This window comes from Artemia sp. Qi Xiang Cuo, chromosome 12 (assembly GCF_049724085.1).
Source record: "Artemia sp. Qi Xiang Cuo chromosome 12, ASM4972408v1, whole genome shotgun sequence".
Classification (NCBI taxonomy): domain Eukaryota; kingdom Metazoa; phylum Arthropoda; class Branchiopoda; order Anostraca; family Artemiidae; genus Artemia; species Artemia sp. Qi Xiang Cuo.
In genome coordinates, this window is record NC_142805.1 from 3079983 (window position 1) to 3095486 (window position 15504).

The window sequence follows — 15504 nt, forward strand, 5'->3', positions numbered from 1 at the left end:
GCCTCAGAACCATATTTGGCCAAGTTCATCACTGCAGCTTCCAATATTCCAATCTGGGCTCGCAGACTTATCTTTCTATTTTTCCAAACTTTTCTCAACTATAAAATCAAACCCGGGGCTTTGGCTATTCTACTTTTAACATCTTCACTGTCACTGCTTCCACCATCTTTACTAATAATACTAAAAAGAAAAGTGAAGCTGTCCACTTGATTAATCTTTTCGCTACCCATCATCGCCTTTTTCATTTTCACTTATTCCTTGTCCTAGTGACATAGTCTACTTAACATTGATTTTCCAACCTATTCTAGCGGCCTGAACTGGCAAAACCTTTAAAAGTTCATTCCTTTTGCTCGCACTTGTATCTAGGATGCTTAAATCATCAACATAATCTAAGTCCAATAAAGTTTTTCTTCCCCATTTTGTTCCGTGTGCTCCCATGGCTTTTCTTGTGCTCTTTAAGACAAAGTCCATTAAAATGGTCCATATAAATGGGGATAGAACCCTGCCTAACTCCTGATTTAATACAAACCAGCTACTAAACCAATTTCCTACATTAACTGCAGTAGTGTTATTCTCGATGCCCAGAATTTACCCCCCTCCCCACCCCCCGAAAATACACCACCCCCATGCAAAATACCCCCCCCTCGTGGGAAATACCCCTCCTCGGAAAATACCCCCTAGCGAAAAATGCCCCCAACGGAAAATCCTCCCTCCGAAAATACCCCCTGGAAAATACCCCCAACGGAAAATACTCCCTTGAAAATACCCCACACCCGTGGCTGGTTGGTCTCCAATCACTTTAGACTCATAAAAAAAAGGACCTGAACTCTCAATTTCTGATCTAATGAATACCCTCCAAAGTTTCTGCGACCATGATGGGAAGGTGTGGATGCAAAAGAGACAGTTCTCCTCCTGTGCGGAATAAATTCTGCAACTGTTGGGGTCTAATTTTACTCATTACTTCCATAATAGCTGAGCAGAACTGAAAAATTCCCAGAAACCATAGGGGAGTAGATATCAATTTCACATTTTTGATGGGTTTTTTAAATTTTCTTTTGTACCCCCCCAGCACCAACCCCCCCCCCCCCCAAAAAAAAAATCCTGGTTACGGCCCTGGGGATTATATATCAGCTTCTACCTCCACCCTTCCCTAGAGACTGAGCAATCCTGGGCCCATGTTGGTCACAACATGGTTTTCAGCACTTGGCGATGCTCTTCTATTTGACTTCTGCTTATTCTTGTTTTAGTGTTGCTCTTTACTTTTCTTTGAAAAACTTAATCTATGATTTTTTTTTTAATTCATCTAGTTAATAAAGGAAAGTTTTAGTTTTGTCTTTTTTACCAATCGAACTGGCTAATGTAAAAGAGACGGTCAATATCTTTTCATTTGTTTAAGTTTCAAAGCATTTAATTAGAAATAATACTTCAAATTTAAAATTTTACTACAAGTATTTTTAAATCCTTTTAAGTTTCAAAGCATTTAATTAGAAATAACACTTCAAATTTAAAATTTTACTACAAGTATTTCTAAATCCTTTTGTAAAATAAATTTTGCATTAGGCCTATACAACGAAGCATAATACAATAAATAAACTACAGAAATAGCTATAACAGAACGCCATTTACCAATTGATATTTGTTATTGCCTGTTTGATAACATTCCATTATATAAGCCTTAAGCTATCAGTAATTTATTCTAGCAAGTAAAACAAAAATTATTTTTGAAATTTTGATTATATCGTCGATGGATATCCCCATCCTGGTCAATCAACATACGAGGTCAATCATCGTATCATGAAAACAGAGGTTCCACCCAAGGTTGCAAGTTGGAAACATTTTGGGCTACAAGGTATCACAATGGGCTACAGTTGCCAGGATTTTGGCGTAACGGTCGTATAGCCCGAGCTGTCGCAATCACTAGTTAAGACAAAGTTTTTTAGGCAAAGTTATTTGTTCAAATATTATTTGTTCAACTTAGATGAGTAAACAAAGAAAGAATACAATCGGTATTATCAGATAACCTTCACCTAAGTGTTGGTTAATAGTGAAATCATAGCCCAGCGAAGCGACCTAACTCTGCATGCTGGAACACTGAAACAAGAAATAAATCTTTGTAGCCTTTTCGAGGGAGCAAGTTAAAGACAAAGTCATAACTAAAAGCTTTTATGCTGCAATGGTAGTCTGAAACAAAGAAATACCACTAAATCAGAGTATTTTATGTATTCTAGTACAGTATTTTATGTACAGAGTATTTTAGTGTTTTATGTAAATCAGAGTACTGGCCAAGGGAAGGCATAGGGGTTTTGAGCCCAACTTACGTTAATTTCTGTTCGTTTTGGGTTTCATTTATTTATCGATGCTGATTTGTGGTAGTTTCACGCTTGGTAGATTATCTGATTTTATTTTTGCTAATTTTTTGTTTAATGCAGTTCATTACTTTTCTTTGAAAAACTTATTTTGTGGAATTTTTTTTTTAATTAATATCATTATGCATCAAATATTCAGTTTAATTTATTAGTTCTTTCTAAAATTGTTCAAGAAGAATATAGTTTCACTACAAACAAGAGTTTGGATACTGCCCCCTTCCTTACTGCGTCATTGGCGCTTCACTGAAAGCGAATTACATTACAAATATTTTCTTTTCCAGTTCTTACAGCATTGAAAATGAAAATTGAATTACAGTAAAAAAAAATCTTGAACCGATGGATCTTTCAACATTTAATATCATTATATATCAAATGGTCGATTTAATTTTGTTTATACTTTCCAAGACTGTTCAAGACACATATAGTTTTCAGTAAAGCGCCAATGACACAGTAGGTTTTAGACTTTTACAGTAAGAGAAGGAGGTGATAAACAAACTCTTGCTTGTAGTGATTTTTGTTCGGTTCAAGCTTCATCTGCATATTCAATTTAATTTTCACTCGTTTTAAGATATATTTATTAGTTTACATTAGTACCTATTGTACGTTTGTTTGCATTGATTGTGTATTTAATTTCTGTTCGTTTTGGGTTTCATTTATGCTTTAATAGCAATTTTTTCCGATTTAAGCTTGATTTATATATTAAATTTAAGCATTATTCGCTTTAAGTTTTATTTCTTCATTTATATTATTACTTGTATGTTTTTTTGCAATGATTATTTATTTAATCTCTGTTCGTTTTGGGTTTCATTTAATCTTTAATAGTAATTTCTGGTCGTTTTGAGTTTGAATTTTAGCAGGTATTTGTATCTGCTGCTTTTAAATCTGAAATAGCCATTACTTTACTTTGAAAAACTTCTTTTTCGAAAAGTTTATTTAAAATAATTTTTGTTTGTTTTTGATTGCAAAAAGTTTCGAATTTTAACAATTCCTTATTTCAAACTCAAACTTTTTTTTTTTTTTAAATCAATTATTCATCAAAGTATCAAAACTAGTATCAAAGTAACAATATGAAAGAAAAAAAATTGGTTTGTGTCAACCTTGGAGTATCTATTATTTGATGTTTGAACTATTTTTAACAAATTGGCTATCTCAAAATTTTTATCGGATGGGTTTGGGGAAAAAACATGAAGGGGGGGGGGGGATAATTGCCCGTTGATTTATTTTGATTCTTTAAAAGTGAATTAGAGCTTTCCATTTCCAATCAAATGAGCCCTCTCTGAAGTTTATACGAGTATTCCTTCTATACGAAACACATATGCCCCCACGGCATAGCTTAAAACGCCTATCCCCGGGTCCCGGGGGGGGGGTATATAGACCCCGGGGATTTAATATTTGATGTTTAAACTTTTTTTTAACAAAATTTTTACCGAATGAGTTTGAGGAAGAAAAAGGCGTGGAGGGGGGAGGCACTAGTTGCCCACCGATTTCTTTTGACTCTTAAAAATTGAACTAAAACTTTAAATTTTCATTAAAATGTTCCCTCTCTAAAGTTTATACGAGCATCTCTTCCATAAGAACTATATATGCGACCATGGCATAACTTGCAATGCCTGTCCCCGGACCCTGGGGTATTGTGTCAACACCGGATTTTTTTCTGACCTTTGAACTATTTTTAACAAAATAACTATCTTAAATGAAGTTTCGGATGCATTTGGGGGGGGGGGGGGCGAAGGTCACGGTGGGGGGGGGGAGGCTAGTGGCCCTCCAATCTCTTTTGACTGTTAAAAATTGAACTAGAACTTTCAATTTCCATTCAAATGAGTCCTCTCTGAAGTTTATACTAACCTCTCTTCCATAAAAACCATATATGCCCCCACGGCAAAGCTTGCAACGCCTGCCCCCCGGCCCTGGGGGGTTGTGTCGACACCGAAGTTTTTTGTTACCGAATTTTTGAACTATTTTTAAAAATGCCTATCTCAAAATTTTAAGCGCTAGGGTTTGGGGGAAAAGGGCCTGGGGAGGGGGGTGAGGCTAGTTGTCCTCCGATCTCTTGACTCTTAAACAGGGAACTAGAACTTTCAATTTCCAATCAAATGAGCCCTCTATGAAGTTTATAGGGGCATTCCTTTCATAAGAACAATAACTGCCCTCAGGGTATAACTTAGAACGCCTGCCCCGGGCCCTGGGGGGTTGAACCAACATGGGATTTTTCTTAACTCCGCTGTATAGGGCTTGGATGAGAGGGCTAGTAGCCCTACGATCTCTCTTGACTCTTAAAAAGTGAACGAGAACTTTAAATTTACAATCAAATGAGCCCTCTTCGAAGTTTATACGAGCATCCCTTCCATAACAGCTATATATTCCCCCAGGGCATTACTTACAACGCTTGCCCTCGGGCCCTTGAGGTTTGCATCGACACAGGAGTTTTTGTTATCTGAACTTTGAACTATTTTTAACGAAATGGCTATTTCAAAATTTTTATCGATGGGGTCGGGTAATAAGGGTGTATGGGGGGCTAGTTGCCCTAGGATATCTTTTGACTCTTAAATCTTGAACTAGAATTTTTAATTTTCAATCAAATGAGCCCTCTCTGAAGTTTATACAAGCATCCCTTTAGTAATAACCATATAAACACCCAGGGCATAACTTACAATGCCTGCCTCATGCCCTATAAGGGGCTGTGTCGACACCGCTGTTGATAGTTGCCCTCTGGTCTCTTTTGACTCTTAAAAACTGAACTGCAGCTTTCAATTTCACCTCGAATGAGCCCTCGATGAAGTTCATACGAGCATCCCTTTCATAAGAACCATGCATGCCTTAATGCCTACAAAAAGATTTCCTCATTGTTCTTCGTGCTTTTGGTGTTTGATACATGCCTTCAGGGCAAAACATAGAAGGCCTGCCCGGGGGGGGGGGGGTTGTATCGACACCAGAGTTTTTCTTATCCGACCTTTGATCTATGTTTAACAAAATGGCTGTATCAAAATTTTTATTGGATGCATTTGGAGGAAAAGGGGCGTGGGGAGGGGCTAGCTGGCCTCTGACCTAGTTTGACTCTTAGAAATTGGATTAGAACTTTCAATTTCCGATCAAATGAGCCCTCTCTGAAATTTATGCGAGTATCCCTTCCATAACAGCTATATATGCCCCCCAGTCAACTTACAACGCCTACCCCGGGCCCTGAAGGATTGTGTCGACCCCAGATTTTCGTCATATGATCTTAGAACCATTTTGAAAAATGGATCTCTCAAAGTTCTTATTAGATGGATTTTAGGAAAATAAGGCGTGGACGGGAGGGCTAGTTACCCTCCGATCTCTTTTGACTCTTAAAAAGCGAACGAGAAATTTCCATTTGCAATCAAATGAGCGCTCTCCGAAGCTTATACGAGCATCCCTTCCATAAGAACCATATATGCCCCCAGAGCATTACTTACAATGCCAGCCCCGGGCCCTTAGGGGTTGCGTTGACACAGAAGTTTTTGTTATCTGACCTTTGAGGTATTTTTAACGGAATTGCTATCTCAATTTTTTTATCGGATGGGTTTGGGGAAAAAGGGGGTGTGGGGGGGGGGGCTAGTTGCCCTCGGATATATTTTGACTTTTAAAACGTGAACTAAAACTTTCCACTTTCAATCAAATGAGCCCTTTCTGAATCTTATACGAGCATCTCTTTCATAAGAACCCCACGGCATAACCGATGGGTTTGAGGAAAAAAGGGCGTGGGGAGGGGAAGGGCTAGTTTCCCTCCAATCTCTTGACTCTTAAAGAAGGAACTAGAATTTTCAATTCCCCTTCAAATGAGCCCCCTCTGAAGTTTATATGAAAACCCTTCCATAACAACCATATACGCCCCCCCCCCCGGCATAACTTACAGCTGCCCCCGGGCTCTGGGTGGTTGTATCGACACCGGAGTTTTTGTTATCTAGTTTTTGAACTACTTTAAAAAAAGGCCTATCTCAAAAATTTTAGCAGATGGGTTTGGGGAAAAAAGGGTTTGGACGGGGGAGGGCTAGTTGCCCTCCGATCTCTTGACTGTTAAAGAGAGAATTAGAACTTTGAATTTCCAATCGATTGAGCCCTCTATGAAGTTTATACGAGCTTCCCTTTCATAAGAAACATACATGCCCTCTGGGCAAAACTTAGAACGCCTGCCCCCGGGCCCTGGGAGGTTGCGTCGACACCTGAGCTTTTCTTATCTGACTTTTGAACTTTTTTTTTAACAAAAAGACTATCTCAAAATTTTTATCGGATGCATTTGGGGAAAAATGGGCGTGGGGTGGGGGGGGGGGGGTGACTAGTTGCCCTCTAATCTCTTTTTACTGTAAAAAATTGAACTAGAACTTCAAATTTCCAATCAAATAAGCCCTCTTTGAACTTTTCACGAGCAGCCCATCCATAAGAACCATATATCCCCCCACAGCATAACATACAACGCCTACCCTCGGGCTCTGGGGGTTGTGTCGACCTTGGAGTTTTCTTTATATGATCTGTGAACTTTTTTTAAGAAAATGGCTATCTCAGAGTCCTTGTCGGATGAGTTTGAGGAAAAAAGAGTGTGAAAGGAGGGGCTAGTTCCCCTCTGATATCTTTTGGCTCTTAAAAACTGAACTAGAACTTACAATGTCCAATCAAATGAGCCCTATCTGAAGTTTACACGAGCATTCCTTCCATAAGAACTAGGTATAACTTTCATAAGAACATATGCCCCCAGTGCATAACTTATAACGCCTGCTCCCAGACCTTGTGGGACTGTGTTAACACCCGAGTTTTTGTTATGTGATCTTTGAACTATTTTTTAAAAAAATGGCTATCTTAAAATTTTATCAGATGTATTTAGGAAAAAAGGACGTGGGGGGGGGCTAGTTGCCCTTCGATCACTTTTGACTCTCAAAAAGGGCACTAGAACTCTCGTTTTCCAATCGAATGAGCCCCCTCCGAAGTTTATACGCCGACCCCTTCAATATGAAGTGCCTCTGGAAAAGAAAAATTATTAATAGAACATTGGAGCCGTATGGCCTTTACTGTAGGCAACCCTATAGCGTTGCCTCTGATATGTCGGTATTGAATTATTTTTTTTCATGTCTTGGAGTTCGTAGAACAAGTGAACAGGATCTAAATCATCCCAATATTTTTCACCAGGTTTGAGGCAATTCACTGAAATGTCATCGATATTCCTGTCTTAACAGTAGCCGAGACTTTAAGAAAGAGGGTTTTGATAACAATAGATACATCGAAAGAATCAAATTGTTATGCTAATTCAAAATATATAAAGTTTATTAAGTCTAATGTTACCCATCAAAAGTTACGAGCCTCAGAAAATTTGCCCAATTTGAAAAAGGGGGACAACACCCTCAAATCATCAAGCAGTCATCAAAACCAAAATAAATTAAAAACAAATAAAATCCAATTTAAGCAACTGAAATCAAGCAGTTCTCACTGAAGCAGCTCTATTAGCTTATGTGACGCTTAGTCACAGTAGCGACAATTGTAGATATTGATATTGGCTGTTTGTATTTCTTGGTTTTGAATTTTATTTGCCTGTAGGTTATTTTATTTTTCGTTTTGCTTTACCAAGGTTGAAGACGCCTTGTTTCATACAGGCGAAATATCTGCGTCGTTTTAGTTTTTATCTTTGGTTTCTAGTTTCCGCAGTCCCGTTTATTTGTTTTTTTTTATTGAGACTTCTCTCTCTGTATTATTTTGTTATGGCTGACCAGTTCCGCTTCAGATCTTTCGTTGGTTCATTTTAATCTAAATTTGGAAGTGTTTCGTCAGAATAGGTCAACGTGTATAATTAACTATCTTATTTTATTATTGGAAATGTTTGGTTTATATCATCTACTGAGATATTAGAATGAATATTTAGGTTTTCGTATTGCGTTTTACATTCCACTGAGCCTCTAAGCCCGACATATTCTTAGAATTTAATACAATATTCAATCTTTTAACAATCTAAGAAAGGTGCATCTCGAAACATATATTCAAACTGGAGATATCAATTACGTAAATTTCTTAATGGATATGTCCTTTTTTGCATCATGATAATCTAAAATTGGAAGTTTTTCGTCAGATTCTGCTCATCTCTAACAGTATCATTGGATATGTTCAGTTTATAACACATTTTGAGATATTTCATTGCATATTTTCAGTTTTGGTATTGCTCTTTACTTCCCACTGAATGTATAAACTCCAGAAAATCGATGAATTTAATTTAAGATTCTTCCCGTTAACAAACTCTGAAAGGTTAATCTCAATAAGTCCAATCAATCTTCAGATATCACGTAAATTTTGGAATGGATGTGTCATCTTTGGGCTATCCATAATCTCAATTTTCAAGTTTTTATCAGAACATATTAGCGCCAAGCCAAAAATTTAGTCAATACAAAAGTGTAAGTTTTCAATGTGGTCAGAAGCAATCAGAAGCTAATAATAGGTACATCCAGTGGCAAGAGATGCCAACCCCTTGCCAGAAAATATAGATTCGTCTCTACAAAAACTGTTAAATGTGTGTTAAGAATAAATAACCTGTACACCAGCTATGAGAACGTACCTTTCATGTTTTGAAATAAATATTAGTAACAAGTTATAATAACAGAAGGATTAGCCCCTAGGACTGTAAGTAAGGAGCGACACGGCTCAATAGTAACCGAAACTCTAAAACACGGGATTTTGATATTAACAGACATATCAAAAGATTTGGCTTATTCTGCTGATTCCAATATATAAGATTCATTACGTTTACTGTAGCCCATCAATAGCTACGAGCCTCAGAAAATGTGCTTGACTTTCGAAAAAGTGAGGATACACCCCTTAAAAGTCAAGGAATGTTAATGATCTTAATCACACCATTAAATTCAACATATCCAACTTATCCAAGAGCTTTATTGTAGAAGTTTCAAGCTCCCATCTGCAAAAATGTGGAATTTTTTATTTTTTGCCAGAAGAAAGATCACGGATGCATGCTTTTTTTCCCAGGGGTGATCGCATCGAACCAAGAGTCCTAGAATATCGGGAAAGGAATCATTCTAATGGAGATTAAAAGTTCTAGTGCCCTTTTGAAGCGACCAAAAAGATTGGAGGGCAACTATCCCACCTTCTACGCCTCTTTTTCCCTTAAAGTCGACCAATCAAAATTTCCAAATTTTGAGATGCCCATTTTGTTCAGCATAGTTGAAAAGCCCAGTAAATATGCCTCTGGGGAAAACATGAACCCCCACAGCCCCTGGGGAAAGGCCTGTGAGTCATGAAGTTTGCCCATTGTTAACTTATAGCATTTGTTATTGGGAAATATACCTTAGGGGGAGGGGGAATTTCCATGGTGGGGATTTTCCAAGGGGTGAATTTTCTGTGGGGAAAAATATTCCGGGAGGGGGGGGGGGGGTACTCTCCAGGGGGAATTTTACACTCGGGGAATTTGCCAGAAGTTCTATTCAAAATTGTTTTTATTTGTTTTACTTTCTCCTTGCCAACTTAATTTTACATAAGGAGATATTAAAGGAAATCGTCCACGGGAAATTTTCACTGGTTTGGAATTGTCTAGCGTGTTTTTAAGTAGGGGGAGGGGGTTTTCCGCGAGAGAGATTCTGCATAAGGGATTTTTCCAGGGGATAAATTCTCCAGAGGGAACTTTCTGTGGGAGCAACTTTCTACTAAGGGGCGTGGGAAGGGCTATTTGCAGCAAAACTTTTCCACAGAAGAGGGGATTTTCCGCATTATTTTAAGAAAAATCGGAAACCAAAGTATTTTCCAAATGAAATTAAGTTAAGAAAAAGTTTCACCGGAATAGTCCGCAAGAAACTTTCCGTGTGGAATTATGAGCTAGAACGGAATTGTCTAGGGGAATATCCCTGGCAAGGGGGGGGGGTGCTTTTTCTGGAAAAAACTTTTCATGTAGGAATTTCCCTTTGGGGGAAGGAACTTTCCAAGGAGGGGGAGCCATATTTCCCAGCATTATATAAAACGATTAGAAATTAAATTTAAAAAATATGTTTTTTCAACTGAAAATAAGGAGTAATACCAAAACTTAAAACGAACAGAAATCATTATATATATGAAAAAGATTACCCATCCTCAAGACCTCGCTCTTTACGCTAGGATTTGAATTTATGTTCAAATTCTTAAAGAACGACTGCTGAAACACACGGGTCGATTAATTAGAACGATAAAGCTTTTTCAAATGTTCTATATGTGCCGGATGTGCTGCTGCGCAAAACATATATATCCCATACAATGCGTAAACAAAAAAAAAAAAAAAAAAAAAAAACATGATTCCAATCACACAAAAAAGCACCGTAACTTTCTAATGGTATTATTAAATGTTCCCTATTCCTTCCATACATTTTATTATGTATTTAAACTTATTCAAATACAAGCTATCAAAAGATTGCTATTACTAGACTTAGCCATCTTGCTTAACGGGTTTAAATGCTTGCTCGTTAAGGATAAATTAAAAAAAAAATCCACAAAACAAGTTTTTCAAAGAAAAATAAGATTAAACCGAGAAATAAACAGAAATAAAGGCGAATAATCTTCCAAGGGTATCACTACCACAAATCACCATCAATAAATAAATGAAACCAAAACGAACACAAATTCCAATAAATAGCCTAGTCAGACTAAAAACAAGCAGAAATTAATTTGAGTAGGTCTGACACCCCCCATGCTTTCTGAAGGCCAGAATGTAATTTGCACTTTACTGAAAACAAAATATATGCTAAATGTTTTAACTTTAATAAATCGAAAATTATTAAGACTTTAAGGAATACATACCAGTATACGTATATTAAAATGTCAATCCACGTTCATTTATTTATTTATTTTTTTTCAATAAATTGCAAATTATGATCTGGTCTTTAGAAAGCCTGGTGGGTATAGCATTAGTAGCATTAGTAGAAGCACGCGCGTAGCACCTTTGGTTTTCTTCAACATCCCCCTCAAAACACGCTGAAAGTTTCAACTTAATAACATAAACCATTCCTGAAAGCATCACTGATACGTCCTGTTGCTTTCTGAAGGCCAGAATGTAATTTGCACTTTACTGAAAACAAAATATATGTTAAATGTTTTAACTTTAATAAATCGAAAATTATTAAGACTTTAAGGAATACATACCAGTATACGTATATTAAAATGTCAATCCACATTCATTTATTATTTCTTTTTTCAATAAATTGCAAATAATGATCTGGTCTTTAGAAAGCTTGGTGGGTATAGCATTAGTAGCATTAGTAGAAGCACGCGCGTAGCACCTTTGATTTTCTTCAACATCCCCCTCAACACACGCTGAAAGTTTCAACTTAATAACATAAACCGTACCTGAAGCATCACTGATACGTCCTGTTGACAGCCTGTATGCGGATAGTGTGTTTTGATTGACTTCAATACTGGTTCAATATTCCCCAAATTTTTCGCCTGAATACCTTTCCTTTAGTAGCAGTAGTATCATAGTAAAAGCTTTAGTTGGAGTAGCAGTAGTAGAATTAGCCATAGCTTTAGTAGCAGTAGTAGTAGCAGCCGTGATAATAGTAGTAGCACTTATTATTATTATTATTGTTCTTTTCGGCCAACCATCTAGGGCTAAACGGAAAGCAGGTCATCCTCGTCTGGGGTTGGAGGAGGCTATAAAGAAAGATTTAAAGGAAATGGGAACTTCCTGGGTGGTTGTAAAGAGGGAGGCTTTGAATAGATTGGGATGGAAGGGGAGCATGCGTAGCTGTGTTGGCCTCCGGTTGCTCGGTGCTGCGGTGAGTTGTTAGTAGTAGTAGTAGTAGTAGTAATAGTAGTAGTAGTAGTAGTAGTATGAGTAGAAGTAGTAGCATTATTATGTAAATATTGCCTTTTGGTTAGTTCAACATTCCCCACAACAAGCCCTGTAAGTTCCAACTTCACAGACTACACAATTTCTAAGATAGGCTATTGATTTTACGCCCTTTTGACAATTCCCCCGTGTAAAATTCCCCCTCGAAAATTCACCCTAGAAAAATTCCGTCCACGGAAAATTTGCCTCCGAAAATCCCCCCAGGAAAATTGTCCTGAAACGTAAAATTCAGCAGCCAAAGGGAAATTAAGCCATACAAAAGGAACGGAGAAAAATGTATACCGTATATCAGCTATTATAAAGGAAGAACGGTGCTTCATTGTGTAGTTGGGGGGGGGGGGCATGCATAAAATTGTACATTTCAATTCCGAAACTGTCCAGATCTCTACGAGCCTTCAGATGAATATAGGAAGGGGTATAGGAGGGGGGGGGGTGAATAAATCTCTCATTTCTCTTCATTTACACGAAGCTTTAATAAGGGTACTGCAGAGGGCTGCCTCCCTCTTATTGCAGAGAAATGTTTTTGACATATATTTTAAAGCTTCACTTAACTAAACCAATTTATTCATATTTCATAGAATTATATTACAATGATGTGTAGGTGTGCATCTGCTATTAGGAAGGAGAGGTGATGGAGCATTTTGTAGGCGGGAGAGGGTAGATTCCTCAAAGAGGTTATTTTAATGCCAAAACATCCTAACTCTCATTGATCCTCTAGAAAAATACAGAATTAGTTCTATGGAAGAAGGGGGAAGTAGAAAGTGATATTTAATCCCTCTTGATTTACGGGAATATTTCTGGTGAACGCCTTTATTATAAAAGTAAAGAGTAACATTAAACCATAAAACAAGCTGAATCTATTCTGTGGAAAATGGGAGATTCCCCTCATCAACCCCCCTCCCTCGTTATAGTAGAAACTTCCGAAAATGCTCATTCAAACGGAAATTGAGAGTTTAAGAGCCTTTTTCAAAAGTCGAAAGTGAATGGAGAGCAAACAGCCTTTGTCCTAGAAAATTACCAAAGACTACCAAGAAGTACCAAAAAAAGACTTACCTAGAAGTACCAAAGACTTGAACACTATTATGAAGTAAGAATTGTTTTCTTAACATGTTTTCTTCTCAAAAGCCCCTCCTCTAGATCTCTACCAAAAAAGGAGAGCAATAGCATTCATTTCTGCATTCAATACTGTTTCGAATAGAGTAACCGCCACCATGACATGGCCGGAGGCTATGAATAAAAGTTCTCTTATTTTGTTCGTTTTTATTATTTTTATACTGATATATCACCACAGTTGCTCATATTGTTACTTCGGAAAAACATAATCATCAAAATTTTGCATTCGAGTATATCTTAAGGTTATATCCAGCTCCATTAGGGGTGGGGGAGGGGAAGGCTAGGACACAATTGTCACACCTGCAACTATTGTCACACCTGTTTCTTTTGCTATTAATTTGTTAAATTCAGAAAAGGAACCTCACACCGAGGTTACCCACATTATTTTTAAAAGCATTTATTCACATATAATTTTGTATATTTCGAAGAGCTGAAATCCGTGGACCTTCCTCCCCTTCCGACTGCTAACTACAGCAAAGGTTTTATTCCGCTCTTCTATTCCGGTACTTCTATTCTTCTCTTTATTCTTTTTTCGTTGTCTTTATTTCAATCAATCAATCATTTTTTTTTTTTTTCTGCTAAAAAGGAATCTACTTTCACAGGCATTAGCGTAGAATTTGGCATTACGGTATTACGGCGATTACAGGTTACTTTTACGGCCGAATATTTGGTCCATGAAGCTTGGATCAAAGTCTAAGGTCTTCATGCAGGGGTGTAATTTGCTATAGGACAGGGGGCAAACGCCTCCCTCCAAACCCAATGTGTCTCCTCCCCAGCTTAAATTTAGCTTCTTCAAAAATCTTGTCAAAACTAAGATACGCCTATATAATTCAAGAATACACAGAAACAGATCAGTTTTCTTTGGTATACCTTTCCTTTTATGGTATGGCTATATGGCTCATTTGGTTATTTTCACTTGAATTTGGAAAATTGGCTTTTACTTGCCAACCTCCAACAAAACTTTGACGAAATTACACCCCACTGATCGTGGCCAGAAGGCCATGGTTCAGGGCTAAAGGGCCTTGAGGCTTGTGTTGGAGTACTTGATTATAGACTGTGATCTTACGTTCTGTTCTGTGTTCAGATCCTCGAACTTTGTTTTCTCCTAGGATTATATGGAATATCCGGTACAAGCGCGTTAAATGTTCTCTTTTATATACTGTATATGGAATGTAAAACTGGAGATGCTACAGATACCGGGACAGGTACCCGCCAGGCTGGTTATTTCAAGACACCGCTATTAAGAATTGGAAAGCAAAGAGTAGTTTCTATTGCGTTTACGATATTTAAACTATTGTTTTTTGGGGTTTAGGGGGGGGGGGAGATACCAAGGTTAGGTTACGTTTTTAATATATGGTATGCTTTACCTTCACCCCCACTCCCTCCTAATGTGCAAATATATAGCCAAAAAATTTTTTCTAAACTGGTATATATTCATCCTATTTTATTTTATTTCATTAGCATTACCCAAACTTGACTTCTTTAGCAGTATATAAAAGAGTGCGTTTAGTGCACCAGTACCAATTTTCCAGTATATATTAATTACGAATTTTTTATTCATTTTTAATTTCATTCTATCTGATGGATTATATTCTAACAATTTTACAAGCTCATACGACACAGACTGATCTTACCTATGAAAAGAGGCCAAGTTGTTTAATCCAAAAAAATTATGTAAATTTCCATAAAACTTGGCGGAAATACTGTTTATGAGACACTAGCTACCCAATTACTCAATCTACCTGAGTAAAGTTTGCTACCAAAGCCTAACAGAACAAAAAACTGGAAGTTTACCGGAAGTGTACTATTCTGTTTCACTGGGAGTTAGTGCAAAAGACCTTCTGGCATACTGAGTTTGCGGTACTATAATGATACAAAATTAAAAAGATTCACGCTAAGATTTTAATTTGCCCGCGAGTCTATTAATGACTGAGAACACTGATAGCAATAAGCTTTTCAGAGGGAGAGGAAATGCCGGGCATTAACCACTCTTAGAAGACCTCGAATAAACCTTCTGAGCAAGATTTTGTAAAACTTTTGAAATTATGTCAATTTTCGGACAAAAACAAACAATTCTTTTATTAATAGCTACATTCCAATAGAAGACTGCTTGCAGAGCTGACCTCATATTTTACTTGGTTCTCCAGCACACACGTGCGTAGGATTTTGTTTCTGGGAGGGGGTCCAGCATTTGGGAAGGACTCAATT

At 37.4% G+C, this 15504-nt stretch overlaps 1 protein-coding gene across 1 annotated transcript in view; it reads right to left on the minus strand.

Annotated features, from left to right (window-relative positions):
• Rbp (RIMS binding protein) overlaps positions 1-15068 on the minus strand; it is a 439820-nt gene extending 424752 nt beyond the window's left edge. Inside the window, exon 1 of the mRNA XM_089098234.1 lies at positions 14931-15068. The gene's annotated coding sequence lies outside the window, so the exon portion shown is untranslated. The remainder of the gene's footprint in view (positions 1-14930) is intronic.
• Positions 15069-15504: the final 436 nt, after the last annotated feature.